This window comes from Muntiacus reevesi, chromosome 2 (assembly GCF_963930625.1).
Source record: "Muntiacus reevesi chromosome 2, mMunRee1.1, whole genome shotgun sequence".
NCBI classification, from domain to species: domain Eukaryota; kingdom Metazoa; phylum Chordata; class Mammalia; order Artiodactyla; family Cervidae; genus Muntiacus; species Muntiacus reevesi.
The window spans coordinates 109,438,662-109,464,252 of record NC_089250.1 but is presented as its reverse complement, the minus strand read 5'-3'; the positions used below and the strand labels follow the sequence as shown (position 1 = coordinate 109,464,252).

Genomic DNA, 25,591 nt, shown 5'->3' with positions numbered 1-25,591 from the left:
TGTTGAAATAAAAATAGAGGTTACATGCCTAATCTCATTTCTTCCTACCACATTCATGTGTGTTGATCAATTAACTTCAGACCGACTTCAAACACTGTTTTAGAAACAGCAAATCATTAACAGCTATAAAGAAAGCAGCACCAAAAAGCTTTATAACATAAATTCAGTACTTTAGAAGCTGTCAATAAGTAGAATGAATGACTAGCTCCACATTTCAGCTAATGATATAACCAAATACAGATAAAATTATAGGTTAATCTGAAAATTTTAAATTCATTTATCTAAAATATATCTTTCATATGTTGTCAACCAAGTCCATTTCCTCAGCTGCAAATTTACTAAAACAACTAGTATTAATTCAAGTTAAGATGTAACTTTCTTTTAATTATGCAGAATTACACATAGCTTAATTTTTGTGAAACATATCATGTCTATGCTCTGAATTATAGCTGAAACACCATAAACAAGCAAAACAGGTGATTGAGACGTTTAATCAATGTATTGATTCTGCTCAAGTACTTTCAAGTTCCTGTCCCAAAAATGCCATTTACAGGAATAAGTAAGTAAATAATCTCTAAAGTAGTCACTTTTTATATATTGAGTTATATTATTATTCTTTAAAGAATACAATATTTAGTTTTCTTTTTACTTCCATTTTTCCTGGCATTTTACTACTTCATTTTAGGATGGCTTGATCAATCCTTTATTTCTTCATAAAATGAGAAATAATTACATCCATTTGTGTCAAATCCGTGGTATCAGTAAAGCTTCAATAGATGGTATGAAAAACTCAAACAGTCACTTCAGTAGCTTTGCTATATATTAGGCCCCCACTCTCACCTTTTTTCTGAATTGCTGGAAAAAACGGATCAGGTCATTTGTTAAGAAAGAACTGCAAATCTATATGCCACCTCAGAAAAACAGGTTTCATTTCTAAATTTTTGGTCAGATTTCAACGAATAGAAATTATACTCATTTTTCATCATTAGCATTTTTGTATACAGCTATGATCATGTGATAAAAGCTACCAGTACTTGCCAAGGAAGAACTCAGGTAGCAAATTATTCCACTGAAACACTGCTTTTATTGTCTCTTTGGGAAAAGGTGGAAAAGTAAATACACTGTTTTGCATTTTGTTACCAAGTTTTCAGACAACTTTACTGAGTAAAATAAACAATAAAACAATGTTTCACATTCTAGCAATAAAATCACTAAAAAGTCATCAGAGTAAGATATTCTTTGATCCCTACTGTTTCCCACAAGAGAATCTATATAATATTCAATTGACTAGGTATTATAAAATGAGGATAAGCTCAAAAGAAAATCATTAAATAAATGGAATTAGTATTTTACTTTTTCCACAAGATTCCGGTAAAAAATTAATTTAATTACAAAAATAGCAGTGGAGCCGTACTTCTTAAAAATTTTTAAAGCACAAAAAAGTGAAAAGATGTCCAACTGTTTTTTCCTTTGATATTTTTCTGATACTTGGTTAGAAGTGAGAACAAAATGGGAAATATAACAGTTTCTGGGTACTAACAGATAACTTTCTACCTCTTGATGAAGGTAAAAAAGGAAAGTGAAAAAGCTGGCTTAAAACTCAGCATTCAAAAAACTATGATCATAGCATCCAGTATCATCCCTTACGGCAAAGAGATGGGGAAAAAGTGGAAAGAGTGACAGATTTCATTTTCTTGGGCTCCAAAATCCCTGTGGATAGTAACTGCAGGCATGAAATTAAGAGGTCTGCTCCTTGGAAGAAAAGCTATGACCAACTTAGACAACGTATTAAAAAGCAAGGACATCAGTTTGCCAACAAAAGTTTGTCTGGTCAAAGCTATGGTTTTCCCAGTGGTCATGTATGGATGTCAGAGTTGGATCATTAAGAAGGTTGAGTGCTGAAGAACTGATGCTTTCGAACTGTGGTGCTGGAGAAGACTCTTGCAAGTACCTTGGACTGCAAGGAGATCAAATTAGTCAATCCCAAAGGAAATCAACTAGAATATATACTGGAAAGTCTGATGCTGAAGCTAAAGCTCCAATACTTAGGCCACCTGATGCAAAGAGCCAACTCACTGGAAAAGACCCTGATGCTGTGAAAGACTGAGACAGGAAAAGAAGGGGGTGACAGAGGATGAGGTGGTTGATGGCATCACTGAGGCAGTGGACATGAGTTTGAGCAAACTCCAGGAGATAGTGAAGGGACAGGGAAGCCTGGTGCTCTGCAGTCCATGGGGTTGCAAAGAGTCAGATATGACTTGGCAATTGAACAACAGATGACTGATCTGTTATAGCAAAGTAAAGAAAGTGAAAGTTGCTCAATTGTGTCCGACTTTTTGTGACTCCATGGACTGTAGTCTATTAGGCTCCTCTGTCCATGGAATTTTCCAGGGAAGAATACCAGAGTGGGTTGCCATTTCCTTCTCCAGGTGAACCTTCTGGCCTAGGGATCAAACTCAGGTCTCCTGCACTGTAGGTGAATTTCTCACCATCTGAGCCACCAGAAAAGCTCTATAGGAAGGTAAAAAGATAGCACAGTTAATTAATCTTTAAACCATTTAGGGAAAGTTTAAAGGTGGCCCTGGTGGTTATGATTCCAGACTTCTACTGTTTTGGCCTGAGTACAGTACCTGGTCAGCAGCAGAGGGCTATAGCAAAAATAGAAAGCTTTAAGCCATTTATACAATAAATCTTTAATTTCCACACAAATATTTTTCCTTTATATTCAACTGCTTTATCTCGTTACACAGAAAAGCATTGAAAGATATCAACCAGAGAAATTTTATAATGCTTTAAAGACAAAACAAACTTTAAATATATAAAAGCAGAAACACTGAGAATATGTTTATTACTCCTTATTCAATTACGTTATATACTTTAAACATAAAAAAATCCACATAATACACAAAAATAAAGAGGAAATACCTTGAACTTGCTATTTCTTTCACCAAAATTTATCCTCTATGATGGTTTTTTAATGAGATCAACTTGGCTAGGCTACAGACTCCAGTTTTTCATTCAAGTGTTAATCTAGGTGTTGCTGTGAAGGTATTATGTAATTAAAACCCCTAATCAGTTGACATCTCTTAAGGATATATTCTGGATTATCTGGAAGGGCTGGACTGAATCAGTTGAAAGGCCTCAAAAACATGGCCAAATGTTTCCCTCACAGAATAAATTCCACCTGTGGAAGATAGCTTCAGCCCATGTCCATGGAGTTCTAGCCTGGTGGTGATCATTCTGGTTGCCTGTCCTGTGGTTTTTTGACTGCCTAGCCAGTTTCTACAAGGATAAAGGTAAATTCCTTGAAATTTCTCTCGATCTCTCTGTATGCATGTGTATCAAATGTATCTATTGGTTCTCTTTCTCTGGTTGAACCCAGGCTGATGAAAATCTCATTCCAAATCACACAATTATTATACATTTTCAAAGAATGTGTGCCTCTGCTTTTTAACTGGAAAAATGGGCATTTTATAAATTAAGAAAACCAGTATACATTATTGTAAGTGAGTATATAAAATACACAAGTCTGAATTGCAGTGAATGTGTCTAACAATTCTTGGCTTAAACATCACCTTTCAACTAAAGGGGACTAATCATCGAGAAACACCGAAGAGGAGTTCTAAACTGTCAACGAAAACTTTATTAGTTTATGAACAGAGCACTTCACTTGGCACTGAGGTGTGTTACAAAAAGGAGAGGACACGGTTTTAATATAAATCTTGCTTAACACCTGGGGTAAGACAAGAAGCCTAGAAAGTTTACATAGAAGAGGAAGTGGCATATAATGAAATTTATCATATGCCCGATAAATGCTGCCTGATTTAATGCTTATCATCTAATGAACTAAACATTATCATTTCTATTTCCAGGTAGGAAAGCTAAGGTTGAGCTGTCCAAGGTCATATAACTAACAGGTGACAGAATTAGAATTTGAATACAAGCCTATCTAACTCTAGGAGCTCCAACTTTTTCTTCTGCACTATAGGCTCTTAGAAGGAAATGATAATTAACAGCATTATGAATCATTCATTGAGCAGTTAACATGTGTTAGGCTAAGCACTTTTATATATTTCTTTTTTCTTTGTTTCTTTCTTTCTTTTTTGGCCATGCTGGCTTGAGGGATTGTATTTCCCTGACATGACCCAGGCTTTAGTCAGTAAGTGTGGAGTCCTAACCACTGGACTGCCAGGAAATTCCCATGTATTTATTAACTTCTGACAACTTTTTGAGCAAAGTGCTATCATCACCTCTATTTTAAAGATGAAGGAACTAAGGCTGGAAATTGACAGAGTAGTAGGATATTAGCCAAATCTTAAAGTTCATCTTCATTCAGCATCCTAGTATTAATGAGTAGGCTGTAGCCAATTTCTCCTACAATCTTCTGGCAAATAGGGAAACAGAAGGATGTTTAAATAAAGTTAGCAAATAGTATAGCTAATAAGTTAATATTCATTATGAACATAATAATAGATGTCTGATAGAAATTATTACTGGAAGGGTAGATGATATGAAATGCTTTCACTAAAGCATTAAGGAACCAAAAACAAAACCCCAAAGCTTTCCCAACACAAATGAGGAACATGAGGTGTTTTGAGAGTAATCATTTACACTTTTGGTAAAAGTGTGCTTAAAATCATTGTAGTATATAAAATAGAGAAAATAATAGTTGATGAAACAGGTTTAAAAATATCTCAGAGTATTTCCATGCTCTAAAAGCAACAAGAAACTGAAGAAAAGTTGAAGCTTTTTCTTCCGTATTTCATTCATTTTACATATTTGGGAACCACTAGCATAAATGGTGAAAAACAAATGGACAATTATCTAATGTCTCACTAGTATTCTTCCAAATTAGTCTTATACCACATTTCTCCTAAAAAGATTTCATAGTTCCCAAATGCTTACAGTATAGAGCTTATACTTTTAACTGTGAAATATAAGGTCCTTCCAACTTTTATATTTTCTACCATACTCTTTTTCTACCACAACGTCCCACCCATTCTTCCATATACAACCTATCTTAGCATTCACAATCTCTTCCAGAGGAGAGGTTAACAAGCTCTCTTTGGAAAAAAGACTTGAGTGGCAAATGAATTTTAAGAGCTGCATGGCTCCCTCTTACAAATTCAAAATGAACATTAGCATATTAAGGAGGGGGGAAGGTTGGAAGGATTTCTGAGAAAATAACTTGCAAAAAGTTTACACAATTAGTGGCAGGATGCCCCCCTCCCCAATTTCAAGTAATTAGAATGAGTAAGGAGATAAATTATCAATCTTAAATCAGTATGAAAGAAAAAAGAAAAAGTTAAAGCCCTTCAAAGTATGTACCATCCATTTTATGGTTCACCTGGCAAAACTTATTCCCAAATTCTTCACTGGGTTTTGCTAATCTACTATTTCAATGTAATAATAATAATAAAATGTTTATGCTGTATGCTTCAATTAATTCAAAATCACTATTGAGATAACAAAGCAAATCTTGTATGTATTTTTACTTAAACAACTCTTTTTCAAAAGTTTTAAAAATGATAGTTCAACAACTCAACTGCAATTCCTTTGAGAGAGGAGAGCAGTTATAACTCTTTCATTTATACTTGACATTTTCCATTACCCTTTCTTAGAATTCTCAGTAAACAATTACTTGCACTCACTTTATGATTTAGGTATAAAGCTCAACAGCCACTTCCTCTAAATAAGGAAACCAAGGTTAAGAGAGGTTAAATGTCTCAGAGCAGATCAGAGGTGGGACTAGCTATGTAACTGTGGGGTTCTCAGGAAATAATTTACTTTCTTTCAAGCAGGTGTAAACATACTAGGGCATGTGATATTACAGACATTCCAAGTAGCTTCTTTTGTATTCCAACCACTTTTGTTCACTCAAAAGCACTTAAAATATGGAATAATAGTGGACAAATACATAAAAGAATGAATATAAAAGCATGTTTAAACTTACATATGAATTATTAGTACTACCAACAGCATCTTGCTCTTTATTAAATTTTAAAAAATATAATTGCCACTTAGCTATAAACTGGAAAACTCTTCATCTGAGGAACGAATAATAAGAAACATGAGGTGTTAATAATGAAATTAAATGTAGATACATTAATGATATTCACACTTGTTATTAAGATATTAATCACTCAAAGGGGCAGCTGATTTTAATGGAAGGTTTTTTCAACAGAGGCTGTGTATTACATCTATAATTTTCATGTGATAATAGGGAGAGAAAAAAACTTTTTTGGGGCAGGCATGTAAAAATTAAATGTGCATGCAATGACTTTACATCACTGTTTACTTTTGTTTTTCGAAATTAGTAATTATGCCATTGAAGAAACTAATTCTACCAGGATATTTATTCTCAATGTCTTATTACTTCTTTTCTAATACATATCTGTAATCTTCTGTGTGTATGTGCCCTTATAAGCAGAAGTTATGAAAATTATTATACTCTCACACGAAATGGAGTTTGTGATTTCTGGTGGGAAATAAAGCAGTCAGACAAATGAACCAATACAGGAAAAATGTTGCATTTTTCATGAAAAGTAATGGATCAGGATTAATGACCATCACCTCCTTCTCTTCTTGCTGAAGAAAAAGGATGTAAATCCCTTAATTCTGAATTTCAAAGGAATAGCTTCTTTTAAAAGTTCCGAGGTGGCGAGGTGGCGCTAGTGGTAAAGAATCCACCTGCCAATGAAAGAAAGATTCAAGAGATGTGGGTTTGATCCCTCAGTTGGGAGGATTCCCCGAAGAAGGAAATGGCAACCCACTCCAACATTCTTGCCTGGAAAATTCCATGGACACAGGGACTGGGGGCAGAGAAGCTACAGTCCATGGGGTCACAAAGAGTCAGACACAAGTGAGTACACAAACATGGGTTAAATGGGGATTCCCTTGTGGCTCAGACTGTAAACAATCTTCCTGCAATGCCAGAGATGTAGGTTTGATCCGTGGGTAGGGAAGATGCCCTGGAGAAAGCAATGGCTACCTACTCCAGTATCCTTGCCTGGAGAATTCCACAGACAGAGGAGTCTGGCAGGCTACAGTCCATGGGGTCACAAAGAATCAGACACGACTGAGCGATTAACACAACAACACAACAAAATCAGTTATATGACTGGGATGAAACAGAAGACTCGTGAGTTTATTTAACCCCCAAATATGTGTTCATCACAAAACAGACAAATATTTCCCACTAAAAGTGTAAAACCTCAGAGCCAGGATTTATCCTCAGGAAAGAGACTTTTCTTCCTCCTCTTTCACTGCCTACCTAAATAATGCTTTAAATTAGTTATATTGTTTACAAAATATTGTGGGGAATTAACCAGTTTTTGCACAGGGGTATACTTCCTGTGGTGAAATGCATTTTAAGCTCTAAGCAACAAAATTACAAATACACTTTGGCTATATTGATCATTTGCTCACGTTGGATAATCTGGCAAATGACTGACGAAGTGCCAAAGAAATCATCATGTTAACAGTTAGGTCACCTGCACTTGCCTGAAATGGAGAGACAAATGACAGATGTTCTATAAAGTTCTGATATGAATTCTTCATCAGTGGATTACTAATATTTGACTCATTCTAAGTACTGTAGTCTACTTAACCAATGGGACTACAGAGAGTAAGTAAATTAACACTACCATGGTTTTTATGAAAATAATAAAAAATAACAATAATACTTTTACATTACACATTCCAACGTGCCCTTCTCTAATTCTATGCCTTTAATACTACAAACAAGTAGACCTCTAAGTACTAATGTTTTAGATACTTTGTTCTTAGGTGTGCCAACAGGTCTAAGTAGTCTAAACATTCTGAACATCATGTTTTGTTTTATTTTACATTTTACTTTTTATTTTTTTTTTCATTTTACTTTTTAAATCATAGCTTTATTGAGATCTAACTCACAGACCAGACAATGCACACATTTAAAGTACACAATCTAAAGGTTTTAGTATATTAACAGAGGTGTACACTCATCACCACAGTCAATTTTAGAATGCTTCTGTAATCTCCGAAAGAAAACCTGTACCCAGTAGTCAGTCTCCATCACCCATCACTATCTCCCCACTCCCCACAGTTCCCCTCCACACCCTGCCAGGCAGCTACCAACCTAAATTCTGTCTCTATCAAATTCTGGAATTTTCATGTAAGTGTGATTATGCATTTCTGGCACTTTGTAAATTGCTTCTTTCACTTAGAATAATATTTTTAAGGTTTACTCATGTTGTAGCATGTGCCAATATTTGATCCTCTTTAATGCTAAATAATATTCCTTGGTAGCTCAGCTGGGTAAAAATCCACTTGCAATGCAGGAGACCCCAGTTCGATTTGGGTCAGGAAGATCCCCTGGAGAAGGGAAAGACTACTCACTTCAGTGTTCTTGGGCTTCCCTGGGGGCTCAGCTGATAAAGAATGCACCTGTAATGTAGAAGACCTGGGTTCGATCCCTGTGTTGGGAAGATCCCCTGGAGAAGGCAATGGCTATGCAGTCCAGTATTCTGGCCTGGAGAATTCCATAAACTGTACAGTCCATGGGGTCACACAGAGACAGATACAACTGAGCAACTTTCACTTTCACTCCAGTGTATAAATCCAGAGATTATAATACATTTATCAGTTTATGGACATTTGAGTTATTTCTAATTTTTGACTATTATGAATAATGCTGCTACGAACATTTGTGTACAAATTTTTACATAGATAAAAGTTTTTATTTCTCCAGTGTATATGCCTGGACTGGAATTGCTGAGTCATATGGTCACTCTATGTTTAGCCTTTTAAGGAACTGGCACATTCCCAGCAGTATTTCATGAAGTTCCACTTTCTCCACATCCTTGTCAACACTTGATTATCTATTATTTTGATTATGGAAATGCTACTGAGTGTGAAGATGAATCTCATTGTGGTTTTGATTTACATTTCTCTGATCCTTAATGAAGCTGAACATTTTTTCACATTCTTATTAAAACCTCTGCTTTGGGTATATGTATATGTATGTGTTTTCAGAAAGGAGATGTAAGGCCTTGAGTTTACAGAGCTATAGATTAGTATAAGGTTGATGGAATTATACTTAACTTGTTACTTTTCACAGATTAGCTAAGGAGACCCTCACATATACTAAGTAAGCATTTGTCAATTTATATTGCAATAGATCTCATCCTTCCTAAAAGACTGATAGTTCAATAAAGATAGCACCCATGCTTTCTACATTGTACCTGTCACATTACTTAACAGAATACACACAGTAGGCAGACTCAATGAATAATGTTTCAATTAATAAATTTAACATGAAATCTCATACTAACTTCCCCAAATCCTTTATGATAGAATGGATAGTATTCAAACCCCTTTTGAAATATGGTAATCACAGACAACTGTACTTTGAATTAATGAGACCACAACAAAACTCCAAATTTCCTAATCACAAGTTTAATGCTCAGTGTATCTCTGATTGGACCAGAAATTCTCCACATTCAGATGACCTACATTTTAAAATATTCATTTCAACAACAAAGCAATGTCTTTATTTTGGTTTAGCAGCATGAATAGACAGTTCACTTATTTTAAACAAAATGTACATAAAACTAGGTATCATCTCATTAGAATATGGTAAAGTTTTAGCAATTTTCTCATTAACTATGAAATAAGTGGTAAGTAGAATCTTTGTTCCTGTCAGGTATAAAAGGCAGAACTGGGAAATGACTGTTTACTTCTATAAATCTATAATGAGGGCATGAGTTCCAGTCCCAAATCCATCACTTACTAGTTGGGTGATCTTGAGCAAACTATTTAACCTCTTCTAACTTCAGGTTCTGTATTTTCCAAGTGAAGTGTGAAAGTTGTTCAGTCATGTCCGACTTTTTGTGGCCCCAGGGACTGTATAGTTCATGGAATTCTCCGGCCAGGATATTGGAGTGGGTAGCCCTTCCCTTCTACAGGGGATCTTCCCAACCCAGGGATCAAACCTCAGACTCCCACATTGCTTGCATATTCTTTACTGCTGAGCCACCAGGGAAGCCCCATTTTCCAAGGAGGTAACAGAATTTAACACAGAGAAGTATCAAGGGGAGTAAACACATAACGTACTACCGTGTAGGAGGATATGTTAAAATAAGCTATTATTATTCAAAAAAACATTGTAAATATGTCCAGTGTGGAATCAATTTTGAAACAAAAAAAAATTCTTCAACCTATAACAAAGTACTAGGATTAATCTAAACATCTTAGCCTAGTGGGGAAATAGGTGGCAGAAATGGGAAAAAGATGAACTTGTACTTTTCGAATTACATATTATTTGCCTGCTTTATATACTCAAAGTCCATAATAACCTAAGTAAACAAATAACTATTTGACTATTAAACGGAATACACTGTTATGAGAAAAGTATTTATATAAGTTGATAGAAGACTTTATATGACCTAATAACATGAATTACTAATACCAAACATAAATGGTTATAGGAAATTATACATGTTTATATACTAAAATTAAGTCATATTGATTCGTTTGGAGAAGTTGTGGTTATTTCAAATTGGGACATTAATTTGAACACTAAGAAAAAAATGTTCTAACATTTAATTTTATGTGATGCCCTTAATATGTTGTCTTGATTTACTGTGTAATACACATTTTATAAACATGAAAACTGTATTTGCTGAATTAAGTAAACAATTTCAATATGAAGGAGAATTTTCTCTTTTGGAAGCCAAGACAGATTATAATCCATTAATATATCTTTCAACAAAAAGGATGAAATCTTCCACTGGTTAGGCTGATAAACTCTTTCGTGTCAAAACTAAGCCTCTTTATCATGATAACCCAGAATAATGGTCGGCTGCTCTAGGCACTTTATCTACTTTACAGATGAAAAATCAGCTCTACTTTCATGGAATTAGATTAATGCCATAACAGGAAATACTTCTAGGCCTGAACCTGCTTCATGCCTTCAAAGCTGCCTGTAAATTTAAAGTACTTCCTGAACTCAAAAGATAAGACAGGAGAAAGAAAAAGAAAAACAGTACAGTGACCCTTTTACTGAAGGAAAATATTGCTTCCTGAAAAAGCTGTTGAAAGCTACTTGCTACGGGCATTATGCTCTAGAAAGCCTAGGGCAAGGCGGTTTTAGTTGAACATGGGGATTCTGGGCATATATCAGACAGCTGCTATAAATCTGTTCTTTCCATAATCCTTTTTGATAAACTTTAAGTCATCTTGGGGAAAGCCAAAGTAATAACTTTCTCAGCTTTTTAGTAAATTCAAAATTACTCACTATTTTACATATAACATTTTATAAAGGATTACAGTTTAACACACTTGGAAAATGCTGACCCTAAGCTCTAGAATTAAAATTTTGGTTCAGAAAGTGTGCCAAAAGCAGCAAATTTATCTGACACCTAATTGGGCAATCTAACCTAACAACAAGAAGAAAACAAGAGGCATTCTGTGGAATATATAAAAGGGTTCTTTAAAAGGTGATAACGATAGAAAGTTGAGAGCTTTTATTCAAAAGATACATACTTAGGGAGAAAAGAACATTGACCATAGGCACACATTTGAACATGCCCACATGAAACTGAAGACAAATCAATAATATAAACGATTATATGACCTAAAAAAGGGAGAAAGGAAGGAATAGACCCACTATAAAACAACAAAGAAACTCAAAAGAGATACAGTATCTGTTCATATATGTATATATCAGTTCAGTTCAGTCCTTCAGTCCTGTCCGACTCTTTGTGACCCCATGGACTACAGCACGCCAGGCCTTCCTGTCCATTACCAACTCCCGGAGTTCACCCAAACTCATGTTCATTGAGTTGGTGATGCCATCCAAACATGTCATCCTCTGTCGTCCCCTTCTCCTCCCACCTTCAGTCTTTCCCAGCATCAGGGTCTGTTCAAATGAGTCAATTCTTCACATCACATGGACAAAGTATTGGAATTTCAGCTTCAGCATCAGTCCTTCCAATGAACACTGAGGACTAACCTCCTTTAGGATGAACCGGTTGGATCTCCTTGCAGTCCAAGGGACTCTCAAAAGTCTTCTCCAACACCACACTTCAAAAGCATCAATTCTTCGGCACTCAGCTTTCTTTACAGTCCAACTTTCACATCCACACATGATTACTGGAAAAACCACATCCTTGACTAGACGAACCTTTGTTGGCAAAGTAATATCTCTGCTTTTTAACATGCTTTCTAGGTTGGTCATAACTTTCCTTTCAAAGAGCAAGCGTCTTTTAATTTCATGGCTGCAGTCACCATCTGCAGTGATTCTAGAGCCCAAAAACATAAAGTCTGCCACTGTTTCCACATCTATTTGCCATGAAGTGATGGGATCGGATGCCATGATCTTAGTTTTCTGAATCCTTAGCTTTAAGTCAACTTTTCCACTCTCCTCTAGTTGTTAACAATGTGGTGAGCACTGGGCAGTATACAAAAAGAAAAATAATATTCTACAAATGCATACTGAATATAATTAAATACTAGGCACTGTGCTAGGTGCCAGAGTTAATGTGGTTATTAAGACAGGCAAGAACTTTGCTTACCTTCTCATCTAGTTAGGATCTTTGGAGAAATAAAGATAATTACCAACTGATATGACTCAAAAAAGGTAACAAATATGATTATATAATGAATGGGGAGTATGTTAGAGGTATATAATAACAAAGGCAGGAAGAAGCAATTTTACACAGGTGGCCAGAAAATGTCTTGCTAAAAGAATGATATCTGAGTTGAAAGCTGAAGAGTATGTATGAGTCAGCTCTTAGAAAACATGACTCAAGAGCAGGGACTCTCAATCTCTGGGCTGCAGACTGGTACCTTCGTCAGATCAGAGGCAGCATTAGATTAGAAATAAAGAGCACAATAAGTGTAATATGCTTGAAACCATCCACCTAACCTCTGATCCAAAGAAAACTTGTCTTCCACAAAATCAGTCCCTAGTGCCAAAAACATTGGGGACCACTGGCCAAGAGTATTCTAGGAAGAAGGAATAAGAGTGAAGGACTTGAAAAAGAAAAGAATTTAGATGTTTAAAAAATGGTCAATGAGGGAAGAATGTAATAAGATGATATGACCGGTAAGAGAAAGCAATAAAACATGTAGGATATTATATATCATCGCATAAAGTTCAGACTTTATTCTATAAGCAACTGGCAACTATGCAAGAAAATTAAACAGTAAATGACATACACTGATATGCATTTTAAAAAGATAACTCCTATTATTCTGTGGAGAATGGTTTAGAAAGAGTTAAAAAGGTAAAACTGGGGAGATCAGTTGATGCAGTAGGCCTACAGTAAAAAAAATACTAAAGTTTTAAAATAGAAAGGTAGTTGCAAATAAAAGAAAAATAGATGCATTCCTGATAAAGTTTAAAGACAGATACTTCTTGAAGGAAAGGGAATAAAGAAGGATGACTTTTAGGATTCGGCCAGTGAGCACTGAGCCAAACCTTATAGTGATGCCATGTACAGAAATGTATTAGACATAAGGGAGAAACAAGATCAACGGTGTTTCAAGACTACCGTTGGCATATATCAACTAACTAGCGGGTATTGCTGCTGCTGCTGCTGCTAAGTCACTTCAGTCATGTCTGGCTCTGTGTGACCCCACAGACCGGCAGCCCACCAGGCTCCCCCGTCCCTGGTGTTCTCCAGGCAAGAACACTGGAGAGGGTTGCTATTTCCTTCTCCAATGCATGCAGTGGGTATTACATTTGAAAATTAGAAAAGAGGCATACATGAAAAAACTTCATTTGGAAATCACAACCCTCTATGAAGGGTATTTATAGCCATGAGTATGGCTAACTATGAAGATAATATATAAGACAAATGAGAAAATTTCAGAATGTATCAAACTTTTAAATATACTGGCCCCAATTTTTCCTCTCTTTACTGATTAAACATCATTTTCATTGCTAATGGGCTCTTTCCTGTTTTTCACTTTATTAGCATTATCAGATAATATTATCTACCTTGATTACTTTTTAAAACAGCTAGGTTTTAGGTTTAAGCCTGTATTTTCTATTTCATTAATTTCTAATTTATGTTTATCATATCCTTTTCCTCTTCCCCCTCCCCCTCTTAGTGGATGCCTTAAAACTTTCTACATGAGAAATCACACACTATCTTCAAATACAATGTCTTTAGTCAATTCAGACTGCTATAAGAAAAAAACCAAAGATTGAGTGGCTTGGAAAAAAACAAATTTATTTCTTAAATTTCTGGAATTTGGGAAGAGCAAGATCAAGTGTTTGATGAGGGCGTGCTTCCTGTTTCATAGATGGGCATCTTTTCGTTATGTCCTTACACGGAAGAAAGGGCAAGGGATCCCTCTCGTGCCTCTTTTTTTAAGTGCACTAATATCACCTATGAGGGCTCTGTCCTCACAGCCCAATCAACTCTCAAAAACCATACCTCTAAATACATTGAAGATTAAATTATTAGCATTCAACAAATGAATTCTGACGGGACACAAATAGTCTACAGCAGATAGTTTTACTTTCTCTTCCAGCTGTCCATTATTTTTCCTGCTTAATTGATTTGACTAGTACTTCTAGTACAATATAGAACAGAAATTTGCTTAGTCCTACATTGATAAGATTTGCACCCATTTTTTCCCTGAAAGTTTTATAATTTCCTTTTTACATTAAAGTCTGTGACCCATTTTGACTTGATTTTTATATAAGGTATGAGGATTTTTGTATAAGGCTCAATTTTGGACCTATGAATGTCCTATTTCAGCTGCAATGTTTTGAAAAGACTATTCTTCCTCAAATGAACTGATTTTATGCTTATGGTCTTTTAATGACTTTAAACTGTAATTTTTGTGATTTTCTCCTTGGTTGCCTTAAAACTTACAATATGCATCTTAATTATATCTAACTCAGATTCATATTAACTTAATTCTAGTAAGATATAGAACTTTATTTCTGTACAGCTCTATTTACTCCTCTCTCTTATGCTATTACTATTACATATTAAGCCTATATGTATGCGACAAACTCAGGAATGCATTTTTATATGTATTACTTTATATAATTTTACGTCTTTCAGAGAAGAAAGGAGAGCTAGTAGGTACTGGAGTGGGTTGCCATGTACTCCTCCAGAGGATCTTCCCAACCCAGGGATCGAACCCAGGTCTCCCACATTGCAGGTGGATTCTTTACCATCTATATTCTGGTCTCTATTTATTCTGATGAGAAGTCAGCTTAAAATCTTATTGGTGTTCCCTTTTATGTGATGACTATTTTTTCCTTTGCTTTTTTTAACAATTTCTTTTCTCTACTTGTTTTCCAACATTTTTACTATTACGTACCTTCACTTCACTTCATCTTTGCATTTATATCACCTGACATTCAGTGAAATTCTAAGACATGTAGATTAGTGTTTTTCAACAAATTTAGGAAGTTTTCAGCCATTATTTTTTCAAATATCTTTTCTTATTTTCAAACATGATAGCAATTATTAGTATAAAACAGGCATCAAAATATTTCTATTCTCTAACCATGTGATCATGGATAAAGCACCTGAATTTTTGTCTTTCAGGTGGAGAGCTAGTTATTCATAAACTAAATTCATTATACCATTTATTTATAATACTGGAGTGAGTAGACATTCCCAGTTTCAGAATATCTTCCCAACCCAGGGATCAAACCTGGTCTCCTGCATTGCAGGCATTGTTTACCATCTGAGCCACTAGGGAAGCCTCAAGGAATCTGATTTTTTTCTCCATTTTCTTCCATGTAAACGGGAATGAATTATAGAAATTATACTCTGCCTAACTCACTGGATTCCCGTGAGGACCAAAATAAATATCTAATAAAAACAACACACAAAATACTAAATAAGTGTAAAATTTCCTCCAACAATAAAGCCTTCATCTATATGCCTTTGATTTCATTCCATCTGTTAGTTATAATTCTTCCATTTCCATTATCAGACTTCTATCATATCTTATTCAGATAACATACAAACTCAGATCTATTATGTCTTTAAACTTTTATTGTCATCCAACACTCTTTAACTCTATGTAATCTGTCTACTATCACTATCTCTCTGGTGGAGTGCATATCAAACTCCCTGTGGTAAAAGACAAGTTGGATTTTTTAAGTCACTCCAATATGAACTCTTATATGGCACTACTGTACAAGACTTGTTTATAGACTATACCATCAGAAATCTACCACAGGTGTTTCCCAACATGTGAAGTTGTCCACTGCCTATTCAATGAGGAACTAAACTGACATTTAGCAACAGTGAACTTGCTAAAAAGTTCCTAAATACTTTCTCTTGATTGCTGTATTTAATTCATTGCAGACTGAGATCAAATATCTCCCAGACTACCCTTAGCTCTAGTGACTTTTTTTAAACTGCCACCAGTGGTATAAAAGTCTGTAAGTGGTTTCCCTGTGATGAGTTCTCATTTTTTAAAGTCGTTCTTCTGTATCTTGTCTGCCGTTGTTGCTCAGTCACTAAGTCATGTCTGGCTCTGCGACTCCATGGACGGTACTGTGCCCGGCTCTTCTTCTCAGTTGATTATTAATTCTTCATTCACCACTTAGGAAGCACTTTTCAAAGTACTGCTTTTGGTATTGTGTATTTTTTTCTCTCAATAATCTCAATACTCTAGAAGCTTTACCAAATCTACCATTATGGCTGACTCACAGATATTCACCTTTAGCTCCAACTCACTTCCCAAGAACCATAGCTGCATTTTGATTACCTACACATATTGCATTGGCTTTCCTAATTCAACACGCCCTAAATCAAACTTATTATGTATCTAGACAATCCTTTTTCCCTCTGGATTGCTAATGGAGTCACAAGTCTCTCAAGACATCCAGGAGGGTAATTCTAACTTGTTTTGGTCTGTCACACAGTTTTTTCCAAAGGCTCTTATATAATCTCCTACTTTTTTACTGGTATCTTAGTTAAGGTTCCTATGTTCTTTTACCTTGACCTAGACTAAAGTAACACTGCTGACTACTGTCCTTGTAACTAGTGTCTCTTACTCCAGGTCAGGTTAATGTAGATAATCTATTCAAACAAAGATATTGTATATGAAATCTTGAGACATGGAGAAAACAATTATATTTACAGAACTGATACAGAAAGATCATGAATTTATATAGCTACATCTTTATCTGAAAGAGTAAAAATTTAAAGACAGTCTTACTCAGTATTTTGTTTGTTAAGATGCACTACCGTCCTGGACAATTCTGGGTAAGTGATATATCACTAAACTAAGTTTCAGCACTGCTAACTGCTATTGCCACAAGGGAAGCCCTCAAAGCCAACTAATGTCTCTTACTCCAGGTGAGGTTAATGTAGTCAATAAAGTTTTGATCCTACTACATTCCTATCTATTCAGAAATATTCAATAATATTTCACTGCTTTAGCATAGCATGATAAAGCACCAATTTCAAATTTTACCATTAATTTATACTAACAATCAATTTTGAGAAGTCAACAATTACCTTAATATACCTAGCAAGTGTAAAAATCAGTAAACAGTTAATGAATAACTAACAAGTGATTTTTAAAAAATCACTCCCTATACTTTATAAGATTATATCCTTTTATATTACTATTCACCTTTCATTTAAACCACTCCATAACCAATGCTATTTTCACATGTCTAATAATACTACTGCTGTTTAACTTCTGAATGAGCTACATTCTAGCCTCCTGCTGTTACTGAGAAATGCATTAAAGCAGGTCACGTGGTTTTTCCCCTCATGTCAACAAATGATGGCTCAATTAGGCAGATAAGTATCTACAGCCCTCAGCAGAATCTTCAGTCCATTCTCAGCAGTTTAGAAAAGCACTCTGGTTAGCATTAGAGCTAAGAAAAGGAACACTTGTAATTCTTTAAGCATTCAATTAAATTTTTAAGTTCAAGACTGGCTACTGAATGTTTCCAAACACAAACAGTATGGAAGTAGACTTTCATCATGAATGAGTACTCTAAAATCTGTGTGTATGTAAATTTTTTAATGAAATGAAACTATGACATTTCTGATACACTGTTTGCAGTATAAACAATTATGGATGATCCAAATTGCTCATTTTCTCATCAACAGAATATGTCAGGTTGCTAATAATGGGCAGTATTTGCTTCCACTGAACCAAAGGACTTCAAATTAAATGACATATGGAGATACTGCTGACTTACTTTGTAAAGCCTTTTAGGAATGCAGAGTAACAAAGAGAATCACGGAGCTGAAAAGGTCCCAGAGTACTCAAATACCTAAATTATTTACAATTTATTCCCTCTTTTCTAAAAATTCTACCTACCTAATTAGATTTTTCATACCTACCCTAAAAAATTAGAAATCCTGAAAGGAGGTTGGTTAACGATGATTCATTACCAGCCCCAGAAGTGGCAAAGTTATTACAAAGTATCTATATACAAAAGCAGAACATATTAAGTAGAGGTGGCAAAAATACACAGAAGAGCTATGCAAAAAAGATCTTCATGACCCAGATAACCACGATGGTGTGATCACTCAACTAGAGCCAGACATCCTGGAATGTGAAGTCAAGTGGGCCTTAGGAAGCATCACTATGAACAAAGCTAGTGGAGGTGATGGAATTCCAGTGGAGCGATTTCAAATCCTGAAAGATGATGTTGTGAAAGTGTTGCATTCAATATGCCAGCAAATCTGGAAAACTCAGCAGCGGCCACAGGACTGGAAAAGGTCAGTTTTCTTTCCAATCCCAAAGAAAGGCAATGCCAAAGAATGTTTAAACTACCGCACAACTGCACTCAGTAATGTTCAAAATTCTCCAAGCCAGGCTTTAACAGTACGTGAACCGTGAACTTCCAGATGTTCAAACTGTATTTAGAAAAGGCAGAGGAACCAGAGATCAAATTGCAAACATCCGTTAGATCACAGAAAAAGCAAGAGAGTTCCAGAAAAACATCTACTTCTGCTTTACTGATTATGCCAAAGCCTTTGACTGTGTGGATCACAAGAAACAGAGGAAAATTCTTCAAGAGATGGGAATACCAGACCACCTGACCTGCCTCCTGAGAAATCTGTATGGAAGTCAAGAAGCAATAGAACTGGACATGGAAGAACACATTGATTCCAAATAGGGAAAGGAGTGCTTGCTTCGGCAGCACATATACTAAAATTGGAATGATACAGAGAAGATTAGCATGGCCCCTGAGCAAGGATGACATCCAAATTCGTGAAGCGTTCCATATTTTTAATAGCCAGGACATGGAAGCAACCTAGATGCCCATAAGCAGACGAATGGATAAGGAAGCTGTGGTACATATACACCATGGAATATTACTCAGCCATTAAAAAGAATTCATTTGAATCAGTTCTAATGAGATGGATGAAACGGGAGCCCATTATACAGAGTGAAGTAAGCCAGAAAGATAAAGACCATTACAGTATACTAACACATATATATGGAATTTAGAAAGGTGGTAACGATAACCCTATATGCAAAACAGAAAAAGAGACACAGATGTACAGAACAAACTTTTGGACTCTGTGGGAGAAGGTGAGGGTGGGATGTTTCGAGAGAACAGCATCGAAACATGTATATTACCTAGGGTGAAACAGATCACCAGCCCAGGTGGGATGCATGAGACAAGTGCTCGGGCCTGGTGCACTGGGAAGATCCAGAGGGATCGGGTAGAGAGGGACGTGGGAGGGGGGATTGGGATGGGAAATACATGTAAATTCATGGCTGATTCATGTCAATGTATGACAAAAACCACTACAATATTGTAAAGTAATTAGCCTCCAACTAATAAAAATAAAAAAAAAGAAAAAGAAAAACAAATAGGGAAAGGAGTACGTCAAGGCTGTATGTTGTCACCATACTTGTTTATCTTATATGCAGAGTACATCATGAGAAATGCCGGGCTGGATGAAGCACAAGATGGAATCAAGATTGCCGGGAGAAATATCAGTAATCTCAGCTATGCAGATAACACCACCCTTATGGCAGAAAGCAAAGAAGAACTAAAGAGCCTCTTGATGAAAGTGAAAGAGGAGAGTGAAAAAGTTGGCTTAAGACTCAACATTCAGAAAACTAAGATCATGGCATCCGGTCCCATCATTTCATGGCAAATAGATGGGGGAAACAATGGAAACAGTAACGGACTTTATCTTTTTGGGCTCCAAGATCACTGCAGGTGGTGACTGAAGCCGTGAAATTAAAAGACACTTGCTCCTTGGAAGAAAAGTTATGACTAACCTAGACAGCATATTAAAAAGAAGAAACATTACTTTACCAACAAAGGTCCATCTGGTCAAAGCTATGGCTTTTTCCAGTAGTCATGTATGGATATGAGAGTTGGACTATAAAGAAAGCTGAGCGCTGAAGAAATGATGCTTCTGAACTGTGGTGTTGGAGAAGGCTCTTGAGAGTCCCTTGGACTGCAAGGAGATCCAACCTGAATATTCATTGGAAGGACTGATGCTGAAGCTGAAACTCCCAATACTTTGTCCACGTGATGTGAAGAATCGACTCATTTGAAAAGACCCTGATGCTGGGAAAGACTGAAGGTGGGAGGAGAAGGGAACGACAGAGGATGAGATGGTTGGATGGCATCACCAACACAATGGACATGAGTTTGAGCAAGCTCCAGGAGTTGGAGATGGACAGGGAAGCCTGGCATGCTGCAGTCCATGGGATTGCAAAGAGTAGGACACGATTGAGCGACTGAACTGAACTTAAAATACATAGCTCTTCGGAGTCACTTAAAAGCATACAACAAACCCATAAAACAATAGATACTGTATATGAAATCTTGAGACATGGAGAAAACAATTATATTCATAGAACTGATAAAAAAGATCATGAATTTATACAGCAACATCTTTATCTCAAAGAGTAAAAATTTAAAGATGTTCTTACTCAGTATTTTGTTTTTTAAGATGTAATACTATCCTTGGCAATTCTGGATAAATGATATATCACTAAACAAAGCTTCAGCAATGTTAATTGCAATACTAAATTTATACAAATGAAAAACATGTTTATAATTTATCACTATTGCCATTACAATGATACAATGTGAGACATTACTCAATAGCATGTAAACAAGGAATATTCATACAGCCCTTTAGTAAACCATAAAACAACAAAATAAGAGAGAAGCAATATAGCTTGTTTCAATATATTAACAAATCTAGAGAAAGGTTATGTTGAAGTTAGGAGTTGTGTTAGTGCTGACAGGTCATAAAAGAGAGAGAAAGGCAAATGTTAATACTACCTATTCAACAAGAGTTCAGGGAACTATGGACAATGGACTTCACATTTTTCAGGTCCTAATGAAGAGATGAAGGTATGTTCACATGCTACTAAGGACTGAAAGTCTCTTTCTTCTGATTCTATGTCATCACAGAGAAAATACTGCGTTCTCAATGCAAATTTATCTATGGCTAGAGAATATACAGGTTCAGTTCAGTTCAGTCGCTCAGTTATGTCCGACTCTTTGCAACCTCATGGACTGCAAAACGCCAGGCCTCCCTGTCTATCACAAACTACCGGAGCCCCCCAAAATAGCCTGACACTGTTTCCATTGTTTCCCCGTCTATTTGCCATGAAGTGATGAGGCCAGATGCCATGATCTTAGTTTTCTGAATGTTGAGTTTTAAGGCAACTTTTTCATTCTCCTCTTTCACTTTCATCAAGAAACTCTTTAGTTCTTCTTCACTTTCTGCCATAAGGGTGGTGTCATCTGCATATCTGACGTTACTGATATTTCTCTGGCAATCTTGATTCCAGCTTGTGCTTCATCCAGCCCAGCGTTTCTCAGGATGTACTCTGCATATAAGTTAAATAAGCAGGGTGACAATATACAACCTTGATGTACTCCTTTTCCTATTTGGAACCAGTCTGCTGTTCCATGTCTGGTTCCAACTGTTGCTTCCTGACCTGCATACAGATTTCTCAAGAGGCAGGTCAGATGGTCTGGTATGCCCATCTCTTTCAGAATTTTCCACAGTTTATTGTGATCCACACAGTGAAAGGCTTTGGCATAGTCAATAAAGCAGAATAGATGTTTTGCTGGAACTCTCTTCCTTATTTGATGATCCAGCGGATGTTGGAATGTGCAAGTTAGTCAGACACAAATATTTGGGCGATGTTATATTTACTACTATAAATAAGTAAGGTGATCTGATGGTTTTTATAAATCATTCTGAACTTGATAAACTGAATCATCCTTTCCTCTTCTCTCTCTCATATCCAATAATCAATCTATCAAAAATATATCCAGAATCTGACCCATCTTAAACAGCTCTACCACTAGTGCAAGCCACCATCATGTATTTGCCAAGTATTATTGTAAAAGCCTCCTTATTGTTCTCCCTGGCTCAAGTTCCATCTATTTTCCTTAGGAGTTATAGTGAGTTTTCAAATACAATACAGAATACGCCATTCCTTTACTCAAACTCTTTAATAGTTGCCTGTCCCATCTTACGAAAATTTAAAACCTTACATATCTTATAGATTTGACTCATAGCTGCTTTTCAGAGTTCATCTGCTTTCATTCTGTTTGTGGTGTGTCTCAATGGCCTCCTTTGCTGTGCTGTAAATACTATAGGCATACTCCTACCTCAAAGCCTCTTAACTGCTCCCCTCTGCTGGAAATGTGCTTTCCTCAAATAGCTACAAGGCATTTCCCCTTAATTCCTTCAGGCATCTTCTCAATGTCACCCCACCAGCAAGTTATTGTCTATTCAGTGTACTGAGAGATAGGAAGGGATGGATAAAACTTAGAAGTAGCTAAGAAAAATAAATACAAATATAAACAAATGTTTACAGAAACTTTTTTATAATAGCACCAAACTAGAAACAACCTAGACGTCTTCCAATGAGTAAACAAACTGTGGCACTTCCATACCAAACTATTTATTAATAAAAGAGAATGAACTATTGATAAATGCCAACAATCCAGATAACTCTCTACAGGATTATGTTGTGTGAAAAAAGCTAATCTCAAAAGTGAAATACTGGATGATTAGATTTATACATTCTTGAAATGTCAGAATTACAGAGAAAGGTTTAGTGGCTGCCAGGGTTAAGGGGGTATGTGAAGGGATTGGGGTAGAAGGTAAGTGGGTGTGGCTATAGAGAGATAACATAAGTGCTGTATAATAAATGTCTATGTTCCCTACAATTCTGTATGCTGAAGCCCTGATTCTCAGTGCAATGTTTCTGAGGTAAGGCTTCTCAAGGTAATTAGGTCACGAGAATGGAAGCCTCATGAGAAGGATTAGTGCCTTTGTAAGAACAGACAAGAGAGACAGTCCCTTCTCTCCAGCGTGTAAGGCTACAGCAAGAAGGCAGCCATCTGCAAGTCAGAAAAAGACCTTCATCAGAACTCAACCATGCTATACTGTCACTCTGATCTTAGACTTTCCAGCCTATAGAACTGTGAGAAATAAAATCCTATTGTTTAAGCCACCCAGTCTGTGGCACTTTCATATAGTAGCCTAAACTAAGACAATGAGAGATTATTGTGATGGATCTGTTTGGTACCTGGATTATATTATTGTCAGTATGTTGGTTGTGGTATTGCAGTACAGTGTTTTGGGGGAACTGTGTAAAGGTATATGAGATCTCTTTATATTATTTGTTACAATGACATGAATGAATTTCCAGTGATCTCAAAAGTTTTATTTTTTTTTTAAAAAGAGGGTTGAACACAGGAGCCTACACAATGTGTTCAAATTCAAGGTTGGCCATATGCTAGCTGTGAGACCTGTAACATCCCCATGTTTCAGTTTCTTCAACCGTTAAATGGAGGTGATAACAGTGCCAATACTCACAAGGTTAATTAACTAATATACATAAAGATCCTAGAACTATATGTGTCACTACACAAATGTGTTCCATTATTAACAGTTCTTCAGAGAACATTTTCCGCTATATTGTCTATTATAAATACAATCCTTATTCACAGTCATGTTCTAAGTGTCTAAAAATACTGTCCAGCACATGATAAGCACCTGAACAAACGAATGGTCCTGAGAGATGTGTTTGCTTCCAGTGCACGGATAAAATCACTCTTCTGAATATCCAAGTTTGAGAATATCACATGTCAAAGCTTTCCTTTTATATTTGTATAGTTTGTATAATTGATTACGGATGACCACAAAAATTCTCCTCGGCATTAGAGGATTTCTCCTCCTTTCTTTCTCATGAAATCCTCTTTGGCTTAAAATCCCTTCGTATTATATCCATCTTGATTGAAAGAGCTGACGGATATATTATTAATCTCCTCCTTCTCTATCTCTATAATATTACAGATATGAATTATGATTAATAAGGCCACTAGTCTTACAAGTTTATAGGTTTCTTCTAAAAACTCTAATGATCTCTTTTATGCATACAAAAATTGATTGGAATTAATGGAAAGAATTGAGATACTTTACTACAAGTTCTAAGTATGTATTAACCATACAGCCAGCCTTCTGTAAATGTAGATGCAGAAACACCTTGATATTAATACCTTGATATGACAAATACCATGATAGGACTGACTGTTCCATACTATTTTATATAAGGAATTTTAGCATCCAAGGATTTTGATGTCCTTGGGGGGGGGATGTAGTTCCTGAACCAATTCCCTACAGATACTGATTATATATTATATCTATAATATATAGACACTAATTATATATTAACTATAAATTATATATAATATATATTAGCTATATATAACTACAGATTAAACTGATATGTGAATCTCAAAGAGATTCTAGGTATCATAATTTAATGCTTTAAGAAGCACAAAGTCAGTATAATAAAATATTTCACAGTTAACACAAAAACAGTTTACTAATTAAAAAGTTTGAAAACTATTCACTAAAAAGATTGGCTAATTGTCAGTTTGGACTGTACACTATCTGAGTCCAATTTAAGATGGTTTTCTCTTCAATTTCTTCTCAGTAACTAAAGAATTTTGTTGTTGCTAAGTTCCTAAGTTTTGTTCAACTCTTTGAACTGTAGCATGTCAGGCTCCTCTGTCCTCTACTATCCCCCAGGGTTTGCTCAAATTTAGGTCCCCTTAGTTGGTGATGCGATCAAATTTATGTCCCATTAGTTGGTGATGCTATCAAACCCATCTCATTCTTCACCTACCCTTTCTCCTTTTGCCTTCACTCTCCTTTTGCCAGCATCGGGGTCTTTTCCAAAGAGTTGGCTCTTCATACCAGGTAGCCAAAGTACTGGAGCTTCAGCTCCAGCATCAATCCTTCCAATGAATATTCATGGTTGTTGACTGGTTTGATCTCCTCATAGTCCAAGGGACTCTCAAGAGTCTTCTTCAGCATCACAATTTGAAAGTATCAGTACACTGGCGCCCAGCTTTCTTTATGGTCCAGCTCTCACATTCATATACAACTACTAGAAAAACCATAGCTTTGACTAGATGGACCTTTGCTGGCAAAATAATACCTCTGATTTTTAATATACTGTGTTGGTTTGTCATAGAAATTATATGAATTTTCAACTGGAAATAATTTTAAATGTAGAAAAGTTCCAAAAATAAAAATTGTACAAGAACACCCATATACATATGCTTTTTACTCTGGTT

General features: G+C 35.9%; 1 protein-coding gene and 1 non-coding gene across 5 annotated transcripts in view; one reads left to right on the top strand and one right to left on the bottom strand.

The window, feature by feature from the left end:
- ADK (adenosine kinase) overlaps positions 1–25,591 on the bottom strand; it is a 536,060-nt gene that overhangs the window by 222,394 nt on the left and 288,075 nt on the right. The gene's annotated exons all lie outside the window — the stretch shown is intronic.
- LOC136162031 (U6 spliceosomal RNA) lies at positions 19,126–19,232 on the top strand. Its single transcript, XR_010661883.1, has one exon. It is a non-coding gene; the product is annotated as a U6 spliceosomal RNA (small nuclear RNA).